This window comes from Arvicanthis niloticus, chromosome 5 (genome assembly GCF_011762505.2).
Source record: "Arvicanthis niloticus isolate mArvNil1 chromosome 5, mArvNil1.pat.X, whole genome shotgun sequence".
Lineage (NCBI taxonomy): Eukaryota > Metazoa > Chordata > Mammalia > Rodentia > Muridae > Arvicanthis > Arvicanthis niloticus.
In genome coordinates this window covers 81,278,757-81,294,936 of record NC_047662.1, presented here as the reverse complement: position 1 = coordinate 81,294,936, position 16,180 = coordinate 81,278,757, and the positions used below count along the sequence as shown (strand labels likewise).

The window sequence follows — 16,180 nt, the reverse complement described above, 5'->3', positions numbered from 1 at the left end:
AGTCAACTCTACTTGGAAGATGGACTGGATAAATCTGATGTTATAAACCTTTCTCAAGTGTTGATGAGCACAGTTATATTTTGGACAATGTATGTTATGAACTCTAAATCAAGAAAGCTTTGTCATAGGTATCTACACTGCATAAAAATAATTGATGGGGAATGAAATGATGGCTCAATCAGTTAAGTGGTTTTCATGCGCACATGAGAGCATGAATTAGGATTCCTCCAGCACTCTTAAAAATTTCATGTATAGTACATGCTCCAGATCTTGGATGTGGAGAGAGTGAGATTCCCGGAGCTTACTAGTCAGTTAGTAAATCCATCAGTGAGTTCCAGATTTAGAAAGAAACTCTCCCTAAAAAGTGGAAGATAAGAGTTACCTGAGAATGATACCCAACTCCGACTTTTCGTATCCACTTACACATGTAGATATGGATATGCACTTCTACATACATACCTGATTAAGTGTACACTCCTCTCTCTGTCTGTATCTCTGTCTCTCTCTCTGTCTCTCTCTCTGTGTATCTCTGTCTCTGACACACACAGACACACACATGCACACACACATGCACGCACACACACAGAGCTATTTCACAACAACATAGCTCTATTAATGTCACATAACTGGAAGAAAATAATTAGACATTTCTAGTAATTTGTTAAATCAAATCTCCTAATTTGAAGATTCTAACTCTGTATGCTTTTATTTGTTCATAAATACTTTTGAAAATAACATGTGAATGAATAGTACTTTTATTAAATATTATATCACCACCATAATTTCTTATTAAGTAAAAAGGATGATGGAAGAGGTTTTATTTGCTTGGGCATTATAAATTATAATCATAGTGCCTTTTACAAAAGCAAGGCATCCCTAGATACATTTCAAAAGGACAAAGCCTATGAGTGCATCTGACTAATAAAGGAATTGGGAGATGGGCTTCCAGGAAAATTACCATGTCTACACTTAAATCAGAATTACTTTGGGAGCCAGATAGCCATAGAAGTGACCATAAGAAGATGTTACATCCTAGTAGTATCTAAGGCTTAGAAATTTGGTCCACTGTGGCCACAAAGGTGACTTGAGTCATCATCCCTACTGTACCCAAAGATCACATGTATGTTTCCACACACAGAGGAGAACTAGTGTGACAGGCCAAATTCAGCTTTTACTTATTCAATCAGCTCTTCTCTTCTGTAGCCTTCATTTTATCTGGTGACACTGAAGAGTCATCTTGAATAGGTAAGTAGATAATATTAACTCAACCAAATTCAACTGAATTTTCCTCATATACTCTGATCCCAAAAGACAGTAATTTCTTGAGGTTAGCAATCAAAAGTGAATGTGTTAGAGAATGTGTTTCTGGCACTTAGTAAGTTCTAGGAAGAAAGTTAGTTTTGAATTTTAAATTACATATTGATTTACAATCACCATAATAATTATTGATATAGATAGGATCTATTTCAGTCTTTATGAAACAAAGCTAAAGAGATTCTTCATGGTGTTTTCTTCAATGTTCCAGTCTACTGGAGAATTTTTCAAAAGACAGCCAACATTTCAGCCTTCTCCAGTCCTCTCTTCAGCCACCTAGACTGAGGCGTTATGCTCTCATTTTCTGACTTCCTACAATGCATCTTAACTTGGCTACCTCCTTCTCTTTTGGCTTCCTGTTTATTCTTAACCATGAGCTACAACAGAAGTCATCCCACAGTACTGAACATTCTATTCTACAGCCCTCCAGGGCCTCCCTCTTTCCAAATAAAAGACAAAGTGTCCAGAAAATGATGAATTATTATTCAAAAGTGCGCACAGTCTTGGATTGCTTGAATGATCAGCCAAAGATGAAGCAGAGATGGAGGTAATTAATCACAGTTTATCAGCTCTTACAACCATAAACACCAAACTGTGAGGGCTTATTATTGTACTTAGGTAGAAGATAAGGTCTGGGTCTTTTTCAGCACTTTGACTCCTCTAGGTTTGAGATGTTCTATTTTCCCAAAAATTCACTTCCCTGTCTCAGGACTTGGGACACTGGCAGTATCTTCTCTGGCAGCAGACATGCCACAGTAAAATGGAGATACTGTAAGAAATAATTTGCTTATTACCCCATCCATTTTGATAGGTACACCAAAGCTTAGAACTAGAGATTCACAGAACTTGGAACTGATGTTTGGCACTTGAAGTAGTTTTAGCAAACCCAGAACTGAATAGTCTAGGTCTGTAAATGTCAACAAAGTAGGAATGATGCAACTAGTATAGCCCAGTTAAACAGATAGAATAAGCCCTGGGGTACTGGTGGGAATCTGAGCTCCTTTCTCCTGGAGCTTTTAAATTCCATCATGCACAAGACTTTTTGCACTCATCTTTCCACTATGCAACAGGGTTCCAGATGGTTAGTGACACATTTAAGGTTACTGGTGCATCTGTTCTCAGCTGGACTCTGTGGCTTTACAGTCGACACATAATGCAATTGCACTTGCAGCTTCTTCTTTTCCTTGACTAAATTAGCCCATGAACAAAACTAGATTGAGCTCTTTGTTTGCTACAGCAATGAGTGCACAGTCAGCAGACAGTAAACGTTAAATGATAATAACAGTGTGTGAAACATAGTAAATATTGAATCACAGAGGATAGCTCAGAACTTACACTATTACAAAGAGACTGTTGTTGGGGCAATAGGAGTGGAAGCAGGAGACTGCAAAATGAAAATTACTTTAGTGGAAGCAAACAGCCTTGGTATTCATTCACTCACTCATTTATTCATCCATTCATTCACACAATATAGTTTATCATGGTCCTACACAGTTCTAGGCTACTTAACAAGTCAGAATATGGAGATAAATGAATTGGCTGCAGGGAGAACTGAGTCTGTTAGCAACAAAAGTTCTATGTAGTCTGCTGTTTCCCAGTCCCATGTCATGACCTACATACACATTCTCTGACATTCTACGTGACCTGACATTTCCCTTCCCTTCTATATGCCCTTCGTCATGAGTTACAGCCCTACAAACCTTAATCTATCCATTAAATGTGCCAGCTTACCCTTGTATCAGAGAATAAGTATTTTCTGTCCAATCCCCCTAGAACTCTTTCCAGAGCATTAAAATTGGTTTCTTCTCAGTAGCACCACCCCAGCCCAAATACTATCTGCTCTGTGAAGTTGTGCCTGAGCACTCAACCTGAAGGACTCCTCCCTAAGTATATCCACTCTCTATCATGTTGCCTTCCCCAAACTTCCTGATAGCACTTGCCACTATTAGAAATTTATCATACATATTTATTGGAATATGTGCTTATTCTTTACCTTTTCAGAAAAGCCGAGACCTTTTATGCCTTACCTTTTATGCCATTTCTCGAACACTTTAAAAAAGTTCTTGGCATATAACAAATGCTCAGTAAATACTCACTGGATCTCTAGAGTATAAGTAAATATATATTTACATATGTGTTTACCTGCATACAGATAAGTATACATATCCATAAGAAAAGAGTACACTTATTAAAAATTAGAATTCAGGGTGTTCAGTCTCATCAGAGAATTAAAGAATCAGTAAATAGCTGTTGGGAACTCCAAGTCAAAAAGGGCACTCTATAAGCTTAGAAACCAAGAACTACTCAGAGTAGTTTAGACACAGTTGAAGACAGATGTTGGACCCTGAAAGGTAGTGTGTTCCCTGGTTTAGCTAAGGCTAAAAGCCCCGGAGACCCTGAAAATATGGTAGGAGCTTTGCTATCTCCCCGTCACCAAGACCCTGTCACTACCTTTAGACCCCCATAGATTTTTGGCCATCTGTCATGTAACGGCAATGCCCTGAGCCCCTCCACATGTAGAGGATGTGACCTGCTGTCAGATAAGTGTAGGCTCAAGATAAATCTCCACTTTAATAAGGTACCTAAAGGCCTGGAGGGCTTAGCCAATAAGCTTTCCTTCCCAGAGATTCTTTCCTGCAAAAGGTATTTAATTTAAAGGTATTTCTTCTCAGGCCCACCCTGAGAAGAAAGAGGGTATGGTTTTACTCATCTTTCCGCCGTGACAATAAATGCCTTAAAACTATAGACTGACTCTTTTCACAGGGATCTGCTATGGGGACCCATGTAAAATGCCTTTACCTGTAGAGCCACTGTCTAGTCTCCCATAGGAAGCCTCTCTGCACTTTCAACCACGATCACCACCAAGCTCAAGACAAGCCCAAGTTTGCCACCAAGCCATGGACGATCACTGTGGGACCAGCCGCAACTCCCCCTACTTGGTTCTCAGCTCTTCTTTGGCTTCCAGCAGCACCTGGATGTTCAAGTGTCTGAGAACCAGATGGCTCCAGCTGCAACGAAGGCCTGGGGACCCCCAATCCAGCTATAGCTGTCCCATGCCTCAGACTGCGCTTTCCCACCGCTGAGCCTTGTCCCAGGGCTTCCCTGTGGCCCAACACCCAACCTAAGTCCACGTGGGGTAAGCGTGGTCAACTCCCTAGTTCCTCCTCCCTGAGCAGCCATGTCCTCTGGCAGAACAGACGCGGGACCTACAACCCTGGAGACAGACACTGTTCTTCCAAGGTAATAGAAAGTCAAGGACCAGCTGGGTAACCCAGAAAATGGAGCAAGATGTACATGTAAGAGTGCAACAAATGCAAACCCATCAGAAGCAGGGATTTCAGTAACTTGTGTTAAAGCATCTTCTTTATTTGGCACGCAGTAAGCAACTGGCAGAGCAAGCTTGTTCAGCAAGCCAGCCCTGTGTCCATTAAAAACAGGTCAAAGAAATTGTAGCACGACCAAAGCCAGCTCTTGAAATTCCCTGCTGATTGATTTTCCAATTGCAGTTTCCCTTTTTCCTACCCCTGGTCCCTCCATATAAACATTTCATTGAAGTCTTCAAGTCATATTACAATCAAACTTAAAGCAAAGGGGGACTAAACACATTTGGTCGGGAACCAAGACGATTCCCATAAAGGCAGATTATGCTGACATGATGAATATAAAATGAAACAGCAGATATTAAAGTGGGAGAATTGGTGCACCATGCCTTCCGGTGGTAGTCTGACTCCAGCGCCTGCCTCCGCCCACCCTGCATGGCTTGGTTTTATATTGGAATCATAAAGAAACACAGGGATTGCCTTTTCACCTTTCTCTGTTCTCCCCCTATGGGCTGCAACTTGTGAAATATTCAACAGCCTCAAATCCCTTCAACAGTCCTACAAAGCGAAGCAAAAGGATCAGCCTTCATCAGTAATTCTGGGTAGCCCTCCATCCTGCCTCTGAGGCCACTGATGCCTTTCAGCCTCCTGGAAAAGAAATAAAAATCCCCAAGGCGTGTTATGCTTTTAATTGGCTTGTTCTTCCTAATCTATGGCACTCATTGTATTTTTATTTAATTCCTGAAGGTTATTATGAAAATAAGCAGCTCTTCTGATCTCCAGCCATCCCGGTAACATCTCCCATGTGGCTAACTAACCAGCCTTCTGCTTCCACGGCACCGGCTGACCCTCCAGTAGATTATTTGCAACAGAAATCTGGAGAGAGCTTCCAATGAGTTTGTAAATGGCTTGGCCTCACTGAGGGGGAAGAAGACATTATACGCAATTGCCTATAAGAGCTCACTGCCCAGGCAGGCAGGGAAGGTAGTGATGTTAACTCTAGCCAGCCCTTGCCACTGGCTATGACAGCTTCACAACTGATCATCATGCACCTTCTCAATGGGCCTAAGAAGTAATTGCACAGCAACCCATCCTCTTTTTAATCTCTATAATGGTTAATTAATGCAAGTCTTTATCATCACTCTCATGGGCTATTGCAACTGCTTCTGTGCCAGTCCAGGGTCTCATCAGAAGAGAAAAGACATTCAGTAAGGTCATTGAAAATTGTTTCATAAGAGGCCGGTTATAGAGACTTGGGCAAGACTAAAGCAAACCAATAATAGTGAGTGAAGTGGCCCAAAGTCAGTAGCCGTAAGGAGCTGTCAAATAGGTTTTTAGAAGGGGCCATTAATCTGAAACTCTGAAAGAGCCACCATTGTACAAAAGGGCTGCAGACAGTATCTGTAGCCTTTGTAGAATGACCCAGACCCAGCAATAGTGAAAGCTGTCCATGGAATGAAGACTCTGAAGGCATTCTCTTTCTACCCTACAGGTCAACTTCAGCGGGATACCCAAGGGTGTTTAAGTCAAGAAAATCACACAGGTCAGCCTTCTAGGGATCATAGCAGATGAGAAATGGATTGAAAATGGATCTCAAAGCACAAATGGAGACAATTTAATAAGCCTGCTACCTGGTATCCCTATTACCCGCCAGGCCAGGTTCCTTCTTTCCAATTACTCATCAAATTAGTCAATCGGAAGAAATTCCTAATTTGTAATCTGATCCTCTCATTCTTCTGTTCATAGCTTTTCTGTAGTGTCTAAGGTTCCTTGTAAATACATTTTGAGGGACCTGGAATATACGTCTCTTTTTGAACCAGTTACACCTTCATCTTCATCTCTACTTATTCCTTTGGACCTTTTCCCCCTTTTTTGTTTGTTTATGTCTTTACTATTTTTATTTTTATACAGTCCAGCCATTACCCTCTCCTGGTCTGCCCTCCCACAGTTCTTCCTTATTCCATACCTCCTACCCTGTCCCCAAGAGGGTGCCCCCACCACTGTTAGGCCTCACCCTTCCCCAGGGTCTCAAATCTCTCAAGGGCTAGATGCATCTTCTCTTACTTAGGCCAGACCAGACAGTCTTCTGCTGAATATGTGTCTGGGGCCTCAGAACAGCTAGTGCATGCTGCCTGGTTGGTGGCTCAGTATCTGAGAGATTTCAGGGGTCTGGGTTAGTTAAAACTGCTGGTCTTCCTATAGTGAACTCCTTCCCTTTAACATACATATTAATATACATGTTAATTCAGAGTATACAGTGTTGAAATTATGATATGTACAATTATTTCTCAATCTACAATGGGATTGCATAAACTGAGAAATATTTTGTGAGCCAGAAATAGTGTATGTGAAGTACACTTTATACACCTAACCTATCAGAGCTTATCACAACCAGCCTTAAGCATGCTTAGATTTCTTTACCTTATAGTGGAGCAAGATCATCTCATTCAGACTCTGTTTTATAGTAAAATGCTGACTAAACCTTGTAATAATTGATATACAGATCCCATCCTCATGGTACAGACATACTATACACTGTTGTGAATATATTGAAATCACTATATTGAATCAATATATTGAAATTTAAGTCTGTTGCTGATATTTTGGCACAAGACAAAGTAGGGGTTCCATGAACTCTTCACAAGTTGCACAAAACTATTTGTACCTCTGAGGGAAACTCAGACTAGGGATTCAGTAATGGCTAGAATCCCATAGAGAAATTTGACAGAAATGGCACCACCATCTTGCTCAAGTGCAGACATTCTGGAGAATGCAAATTTAGAGGAAAATAATTTAACATTCAAAATATTATGTTGCCACCGAGTGAGAGAGAGGGTGCTTATATGGAAAACAGGCAATCTTAGGGTTCTATCTGGAGATGAGTTTATGTATATAGAGCTGGGAGGAGATACACTAAAATAGTAATAAGGGTCCTCTTTGAATTGTGGGTTCAGAGGTGATTTCAATCGTGTGCAGATACATTTTCTCTGCATTGACAGTAAATCACCTCCGTAGTAGAGGCAAATATATGTACATTTATTTTAAAGATTCATGCAGTGAATCAAGCTTTCCTAAGATCTGGCAGTGAGATACGTTGTCCTCAGGAGCCCAGTCAGGGACTGAGAACAAAGGTATGCTATAAATAGTTCAAAATCAAAGTGAGAAGCTTGGAGGAAAGGAGATTGCTTGTGCTTGGATCTAATGTCTTCATAGAGGAGTCCAAAGAATGGGCAAGATTTTAAAAAACATATCTGGCAGACAGAAAGGTCTTCAGATGGAAGAAAAGGTACAAAATTCATGAGGCAAGAAGGTAGTAAACATGTGAGGAGATACACTGGGAAGAAGCCTAAGGAGGCCACCAAACATCCTCACTGTAGAGGAAGCACAACGACTGGAGTATCCATTGTAGAGAGAGCAAGGCATAGTAAGAGGGCAGCCCTTTCTTAGGCATGGAAGAGCTTCTTTCAGAACAGTAAATGTACATCCCATTTAGGGCTTTTTCACTCAGTTAGAGTTAAATCCTTATTCAGAGGGGTATTGGAGGCTCTCCATACAACACAAATGAAAATCAAAGCAAAGCAAAAGCAAAACAAAACACAGCTACCAACAAATGAACCAACAAAAACCCATTAGAAAACAGGACAGATAGACTAATGGCTGGATTCATAATGGATGTAGCTCAGTGTTTCGACTTGAACATCCTGGACTAGTGAAAAAACACCGTACTTGGGATAAGAAACTTAGAGTGCCATGTTTCCTCTATATTAACTGACGAGTTTACATAAGGACAAATCATAGAGTCTGTATGGTTTTTTCTTATTTGAAAAATAGGGGTCATAGTTTGCCCTACTTACATCATGTCTAATATAGAATTGAGAAAAAATAAGGCCAAACATAGAGACATTTTCACAAATCTGCAGGGTTCTGCAGTTAGTCCCAAAGTATACAACATCATTATCCTAGTCCTCCAACAGTGTATCTCTCAAAAATTATTAACTGTTTAAGATGTGTCAGGCACAGAGCTTGAGACAGAGAATAGACTATAGGAAGAGATACATTTGATTGATACCATCAGAGGCTTTCTCATCTTGCCAGTGATTTTCCTTTCCTCTGTTGTTGTTTAAAAATCTAGCAAACAAACCCCAAACCAAAAAACAACAAACAATCAGCCTCAGCTCCCCATCTCATACTTCAGTTTCTTTCTTTATCTGCCCTTTTAACCATTGATTCACAGCACAGACCTCCTCCCCTCAGTGTGTAGAATATAGTAGGTGCGCAATAAATATCTGTTGAAAAAATGTACGACTTCTGGTAAATTCATTGAATTTCTTGTTCTCAAAAAAATCATAACCTAGGAGAGGATGAAAGAAAAGCATGAAAATTTATGATGGTGTGGTAGTTGCCACAAAACAAGACACATAGCACTCTACAGGAATGTGTGTGAGGCCAGCTATGGTCCTTGAGGATCGGGCATTTGAAGGCTATGCAGAATTTATGGTCTGGATGGTATATGATTCTAAGAGATTCTGATGTCAGGCAGGCTTCATGCCTTCAGGATGATACGAATGGCATGCTGGGTTGGAGAGGTCGCCTGTGGGGACAGAAGGTGAAGAGGTGGCGGGGGTGTAACACAGTTGAGGCCCTGCAGCAGTAGTTAGAAAAGAGAATCCCTGGAGTACCTCAGAACCCCAGCACCACCATCAGCTGTCAGCACTCATCTCTGCCTCTGTCTCCAATCTGCCCATTTCTACATCCTTTGGGAACTGCATCTTTTATATAAAACTATTTTCCTAAGTCCTCGGTAGAGAACAATAATACAGTTATGCTTGGTTTTAAAGGAGAGAGGACAAGAAGAATTAAAAGTTATTGGCAAAGGAGAAAAGCATATCATTTCATATTAGATTTGAAAAAAAAAATGGAAGGTTGATGGAATTGATTCTCATCATTACTCTGAGCTACTCTTTCCTGAACCATCTCTCTCTCTCTCTCTCTCTCTCTCTCTCTCTCTCTCTCTCTCTCTCTCTCTCTCTGTGTGTGTGTGTGTGTGTGTGTGTGTGTGCATCTTTTCAGGAAGTCTTTTCTCATCATAGGCCTTCTTGTACTTTTGTTTTCTCCATGTGCTTGATAGTTCTTCTGTTCTAAGTCCACCATAACAGTGAGATTTACATTATCCTGTCCCTGAAAAATGGGAAGAAGTAGCTAAAATCAATGGGATGTCTGGGAACATTTGCACTACCTACTGAAGTGTCAGGATCTCATTCATTGTCTTATTTAGTCTGACCAGAGTCATGGGTAGGCAAGGTAGAGAATGCTCTATTTATTTTTTCAGCTGAGAGCTCTAAGGCCACATGTGTTTCTATTTAGTAAGGAGTAGAGCATTTAGGACCTAGTTTCTTGATTCAAAACTGAGTGCTTTTTGTAACACTCCTGCTTGGACAGAGAAAAGGGGTCAACACATTGAAGTAAAGAGACATTGAGTGGAATTTCACTTTGGAGCATGATATGAGAAGTACCAGGACAGTTATCCTGCTGGTCTACCTGGTGAAATGGCTGCATGTTTCTTCATTCTGAAAGTCACATTTTAGGGTTATACATTGTTTCTTCTGCTTTTAACATCCAAATATCACCACCACAAAGTGGTACAAGAATTATCATGTAATGTACAGTTTTTAGGGTCACTCTGATCCTTTCTATATAATTTACTAAGCTGACCTTTAACAGGATCACCTCTCTGAGCCTTACTTGTCTCAGAGAAGTGAGAAGAGAAAGTGGGAATCATAAAAACAATCTCTTGTGATTATTGTGAGCACTGGGGAATAGGATGTGTGAAGGAAGAAGCATTTAGCCTGTGGATATTCCCTGTCACTCATCTGTCTTCTTGTCATTTTTTTTCCATCTCACCTCTGTCAAGGCAAGAAGAGTCAGTCTGTTTTGAGTGTGTGTGACAGTATCAAAAGTAAAGAAAAAGGAATCAAAATAGATAAAAGGCTGCACACTTTGTGAATATTGTCTAAGTCTCTTCCTATATCTCATTCCAAGGTTTCCACATCCCTCCATTAACCCTAGAGTAATGATGTATAATATTATGAAATTACAGTCGAGAAGATGAAGGGATGGAGAGTTGAGCCACCTACTTTACCAATGCCAAAAATGAGGACCAGGGATGGGTAGAACTTGTCTTAGGTCCCAAAGCTCCACAATATAACACTCTTGCCATAGAACATAAAAAAGATCTACAATGGAACCAGATGAGATGGTGGAGGTAGAAATCTTCCTGACTTTAGGTAGTGATTTTTTTTAATCTTCATTTCTAAACCTCTCCTAAAGATGCTGTACAATGAATGCTCTTTATGCTCTTGATCCTAAGACAGACAAGTTGATCTCCTACCCAAGAGGCAGAACAGGTGAGGGTCAGTGCATGGATTCAGAGCTGACAGGCAATAAACTGTGATGAGCCAGTGAAGCCTGAAACCATGCAGTGCAGATGAGGAGGATAAGAGTTGTAGTAGTCAGTAACCAGAGTCCTTGAGATAAGATGAGATGAGATGAGATGAGATGAGATGAGATGAGATGAGATGATTAGACTGGCAGCCAACACCACCAGCTATTTTCAAAAAGGAAGACTAGGAAAAACACTTTTCCTTGATGAATCGACTCTTGGGTCAGACCCTCACCAGGACCCATTACATATAGATGCCACATCACCACACTGAAGCAAATTCCTGGTTTCCAACATTTAATCATAACTCACTAAACTCACCAGCTACACTCATCTCTCCCTCTGCCTTCACAGATGTTATCATTCTTCATAACTTAGCTGACCCTAGCACTCTGGAGAGCCCAACTCTTGGGGTGGTATCCTTCCTTTGAGCTGTCAAACTTTAATCTCTGTACTGATTCACTAACCTTGTTCATGCCTAGTTCTCATCACCTTTGCTAAGTCATAAGATTCACCAGGGCCATGAATCACTGTTATCTCCACTGCCTCCCTAGCAGCAGCTTAGTGCTCTGTGATACAGCCAGAAGTTATTGAATATAGGAGCATCCATGATTGAAATTAAAGCCTCAGTGAAGAAAACAGCATGGGAGACATCGGGTCACAATTTCATGTATTGGAAAAACTGAAGCACAGAGGGTGGGAAAGATGAAAACAGACTGGACACCAGAAGTAGTGGGCACCAAAAGACAGCTCCTTACAGAAACACTGGATTCTTCTATCTGTTCCTGCTATCATGCAGCTTGCACTTCACAGTTATCCACCTAACCTTGCTTTTATCCATACACCACTAACATGTATCAAAGCACTTGAAGAAGGTCAACCATGTGTACTCCTTACATTTTCTGTGTTTCCTTCCCTCCCTTCCCTCAGTCCTTCACTCTCATCCATTTTCTTCCAGCCTGCCTCCAATGCTCCCTTGCCTTTATTCTCACAGCTCCAAGGTCTTGCTCCATACTTTTCTCCATATCTAGGTTCTCTTTCTTTATCCTGCCCAATTAAATCTTTAGAACTTAGCTATGTAAAGTGACTCTACAGCCTGCATATCTCCTCCTTACATAGAAACAGATGTAATGTGCAGTTGTAGGTTCTCTTTTCAAGAAGTGAGATTGTTTTTCTTGTCCTGATCAAAGTTGGCAACATGCTATTTTTGGCTGATGAATGAATACTAAGAGTGATATTCTTAGAGAGGGCAGGATGTGGGAGGGGGTTTTAACTGAGTGTCTGAAAACTCACCTTTCTCTCTTCTTTGTTTTGAAGTTAAAACTAGGATGTTCGAAGATGAGAGTAGTATGGCCCATTTTTTAAGTTGCCCCAGACAAAGCTCACCGTGAACTACCAGTTCTGAGAAAGATTACCATAGGCATCCAGCCAAAGGTAGATGTTGAAGGTCAACAAAGACCTTCAGAAGAACTGCCCACCCAGCTTCATCTAAAGTACCAATCCCCATAAATGGGAGCCAAAAGCAGTCTGAAGTTATACACAGGAACACAGGAATAGCTACCTAGAAAAAGGCATCAAGTATATACTCTTTCTGAAGCCCTGCTCCCTTAAGGGTTGCATTGAGTATTCCTGCTCTATGCTTCCTTACACTGTTATGCTTCTCACACTGCAAGATACTCATTTCTTTAGTTATTTCACACCTCGCCTACTTCTGTTCCCTAAGTCTCAGAGCCTCTTTAAACTAAAGTCATCTCACTCAGTGCCTGATACTTCCTCAATGCCCATCTTGGAGACAGCATTCCATGGTCATATGTAGCACAAAACAAACAGAAATGGAAGATTTTTTTTTCCCCTAAGCAATACTCTACCCTGTTTCCTTCAGCCCCTCCTCCTCCTAATCAAAGTCTCACTGGCCCTGATTTGAAGGACTGAGCAGGTATTGATTGGTTCCAACATGCACTGCTTGAAGAGCATAATCTACCTCTATATTCCTTAAATAAGCTCCGTGCCTGTTCAGTGTGTTCATCGCAGCCTGAAGCCTCTACTCCATTACCCTTATTTATAACATGGTACTGGAGCACAGAGCCCGAGGCATCAGTGCAATGATTACAGGACCCTTTTGACTTGCAATTCACACCATTCAGTCCAATTTAGACTAGCTACAGATGGTGCCCAGTGGCAGTGAAGGAATGATTTGAGCATGGTAGGCTCATAGAGGGCAGGAAGAAAACTCCCTTTTGAATTTCTCATTATATCTGAGGATGCAAAATCCAGAATGGGAAGCTAAGAATTACTCTGTAGCAGGGCAGTGAGTGCATAGATAATAGCAGGCCACACCTTCTCCAGCAGGGCTAAACACCGGCAATATCTCCTGACCATTCTTTGCTTATTTGGTTGAAATGTCAGGCATATGTCTCCAGGTTATAAAATAGAAGGCTATTTCTATACTATAAGGTTAGCCAAAGGAAAAGTTAAATTTCATTCTTGTTGCTTTCTAGCCTTAGATAAGGCATTCATATCTCTGGGCAACTGTCTTCACATCTACTACATAGGAATAATGGCTGTCCGGTTCCCCTTCCCTAGACCACGGGAAGATACCAACAATAAACCTATAGAAAGGAATTTTGAATGCCATATTCTCTAAGCAAGAGTCAAGGTAATGATTAATACCGATAATATGATGAAAAATGTCTAGTAGACAAGTACCAACATCTGAACAGGAAAGGCTGAACCCCTCCTCTGACTTCTGAACTCCCCATTTTCCTGCTGTAACAGAGGTGCTGAGCTCAGTATCTGCTACAAGCCTGCTGGATGGAAATCTCTGATCATTTGCTGGGGAAAACAACTGGCAGCAAGGTCATTTCTAAAAGCTTCACTTTCATTAATGTAAGCACAGGAGGAAACCCTAGTCCTAGTCTCTGGAGTGAGACTTAGGTAGGCAGGGAATAGATTCTTGTCTGCTACAGCCTAGAACAGTGCTGGGTACTGAACCTAGAGTTAATAGGATGACTTCCAGTAGTTTAGTATTTACAGTGTTCCTGGCTGTATGCATGTTTGCTCATTTCTTCCTCCCAACATTCCCCTGACTTATGGATAACAACAAATGCAGATGTTCACAGTGTTGAGAGATCAGAGTCAGTTAAGGGATCAGCACCAGCCCGTGCTCAGTAACATGAGCAGCAGTGAACGCTGCTCAAACTACCATTTCTCCAGTGCTATACAAATAAATTGCTTTTTACTCTAGTTAATGGAGACATTTAGGATCGCTTGCTCTGAAGCACCCAAGCTTGTCTTTGATTGTAAATTTCTGGAGAATAAGAATCACATCTGTCGGATGTCCTCGGTAGGAAACTATGGTTACTATCTTGAGCTTCTTCGGAGTGTGAGATTAGGAGTCATGAATCTGAGTTATCCCATCTCCCCTCAGCCCTACCCTGCCTTATTTCTTCCACTTCCAGAGTCACAGAAACTAAACTTAGACTATGCCAACTCAGCATATGTTTCGAAAATGCATCTGAAGCATGAGGCCCTTTGCTGTGAGCCTTTGCTGTCTTTTCTCTGTCTCTCCAATTTTCATTTAGAAGCAGGAAAGCTGAATTGCACTGGGCAGTCTCAGTATGTCCTTAGGGGGTAAGAATCTAGAATCCTAACCTCTAAGGCGAACATACAGTCTTCCACCTGATTTTGTGTTGTCTCGGTGATTAATCTGATTATCTGAATCACGTGGCAATGGCTCCTCTCTCCTGACCCTCACTCTTTTCACCTGGGAAATTATAGAAACCAAGGAAGGTTAGCTAGAAGAATGACAAGGGTACATGTAGTGGGAAACACACTCCTTAAAAACGCCTTTGTCTTGATGGATACTGTGTCATACTATAATAATACAGAGGAAAATACATATTCACTTCACAATTTACAACATGAATCAATACATACCTCACTTTCTGAGTGTTACTATAAGAACTGGCAAAGAGGGTCATCTACCCGATGTCACACATGCCATAATATTCCATTATGGGCAGTGTGTCTTCTCTGTATGTTGGCCTTACTTAATAATAATATAGTTCTTAACCACAATTCTTATCATCATAGGTGATGTGCAACACAGTAAAATGAATTAGGTTACTAGAAGTAAAAAAGCAGTGTCTCTAGGATTTTCTAAGTCAACTATATCTGAGGAAGCAGCATGCTCACATTGCATGTGAGGAGCAACATTGGGAAATCTTTATAGCAAATATACAAGGACAATCAGGTCAGGCGAGTCACAGGTATATGAGAAGTTATTTTTTTACATAGGTTATATGTCCACGTGAACAGATGAGCTCTTACTGAACATATTTTCTCCCAAAGCACATTAGTGTTTATACATGCATGTATTTCTTGAACCATGCTTCCATCTACTTCAAGAAAACAATTTGATTGCTTACAACACAAACAATATGTTTATATATAAGTCCACCTTCATATACATGAATGCACACAAACACAGTTTGATGTGTGTGTGTATGTATAGGAACACGGAGGTTGAGGTCTTAGAGATTCATGCATACATTCTGTAAAACTGTTCCTTTCTTATGCTAGCACCCGTGAGTATGTGTTCACGGTCACACATTCCCTGGCATGCAGGAGTAAGTCACCTTGACAAACTGGCACCCATAGGCAAATCACTGTTATTTATATGTATACTCACATAGTATGTTCACCATGTATATATATATATATAGTCATTATCATGCATATTTGATCATAAATTTCTACATCAACATGTACACAAAGACTTTTTATACCTGTATGCATTTAGTACTCTCCATGAGCAGATACACACACACACACACACACACACACACACACACACACACACACACACATTGATCTGGGTACATTTTAGCCTAAGGTTATACCCAATTCTAACGTCTGTGCCTTTACATATACTGACATTGAACAATGTCTCTGACTCCTGAAGAAGCAGCCTAAATCCTCTGCCGCCTTCCCCTAAAAACCTATATCGTCTTTTCTAGAATGACTGACAGGCCATTGTGGAGCCAAGAGGAGCAGAGCTCCCAGTGTTCCTGAGATGTCTATCGGCTTAATCTTTTCTGATTTTTTT

At 40.8% G+C, this 16,180-nt stretch overlaps 1 protein-coding gene across 4 annotated transcripts in view; it reads right to left on the bottom strand.

Moving 5' to 3' along the window:
• The window catches only part of Astn2 (astrotactin 2), a 917,671-nt gene that overhangs the window by 793,009 nt on the left and 108,482 nt on the right, over positions 1 to 16,180 (bottom strand). The gene's annotated exons all lie outside the window — the stretch shown is intronic.